We start from the raw sequence: 456 nt of genomic DNA on the forward strand, positions 1-456 counted from the left end.
GTCAAATTATAAAAATCACACATCTAATATGCAGCATAACTGGGAATTGACTCAATTCTGAACCATCAAGTTCAAAGTTCTTTTCACCACACCAAAGCCACCAACCAAGCTGAAGTCTATTTTCTCCTAGGACATTATCTGAAGTTTTAAACTGGCTATTTTTAATATAAACATACCCCAGGCTGCTTTCACTTCAGAGAAGCTTGTCTTTTTCTGACCCAAATGAGGACAGTACAGAATCTCAGTCCAGAGGAAGCCCTTTCCAGCTCAACGTTTTGGTCAGTACGGATGCCTGTTAAATCTCCTTAACCTCTGCTCTTGGGCTGCCTCTTGTTGACCTTTTTGCTATTTCATACCTTTTAGAGAACATATTTCCATGTAATATCTTAAACAGAAAACTTTCTTCTCAGCTGGCAGATATTGAGTGCCACAAACACAATGGCATCTTAAGAACAT

General features: G+C 38.8%; 1 protein-coding gene across 1 annotated transcript in view; it reads right to left on the bottom strand.

Moving 5' to 3' along the window:
• The window catches only part of LOC105816355 (GPI ethanolamine phosphate transferase 1-like), a 74,369-nt gene that overhangs the window by 66,749 nt on the left and 7,164 nt on the right, over positions 1-456 (bottom strand). The gene's annotated exons all lie outside the window — the stretch shown is intronic.

The sequence above is a fragment of the Propithecus coquereli genome, unplaced genomic scaffold, assembly GCF_000956105.1.
Source record: "Propithecus coquereli isolate 6110/MARCELLA unplaced genomic scaffold, Pcoq_1.0 Scaffold37, whole genome shotgun sequence".
Lineage (NCBI taxonomy): Eukaryota > Metazoa > Chordata > Mammalia > Primates > Indriidae > Propithecus > Propithecus coquereli.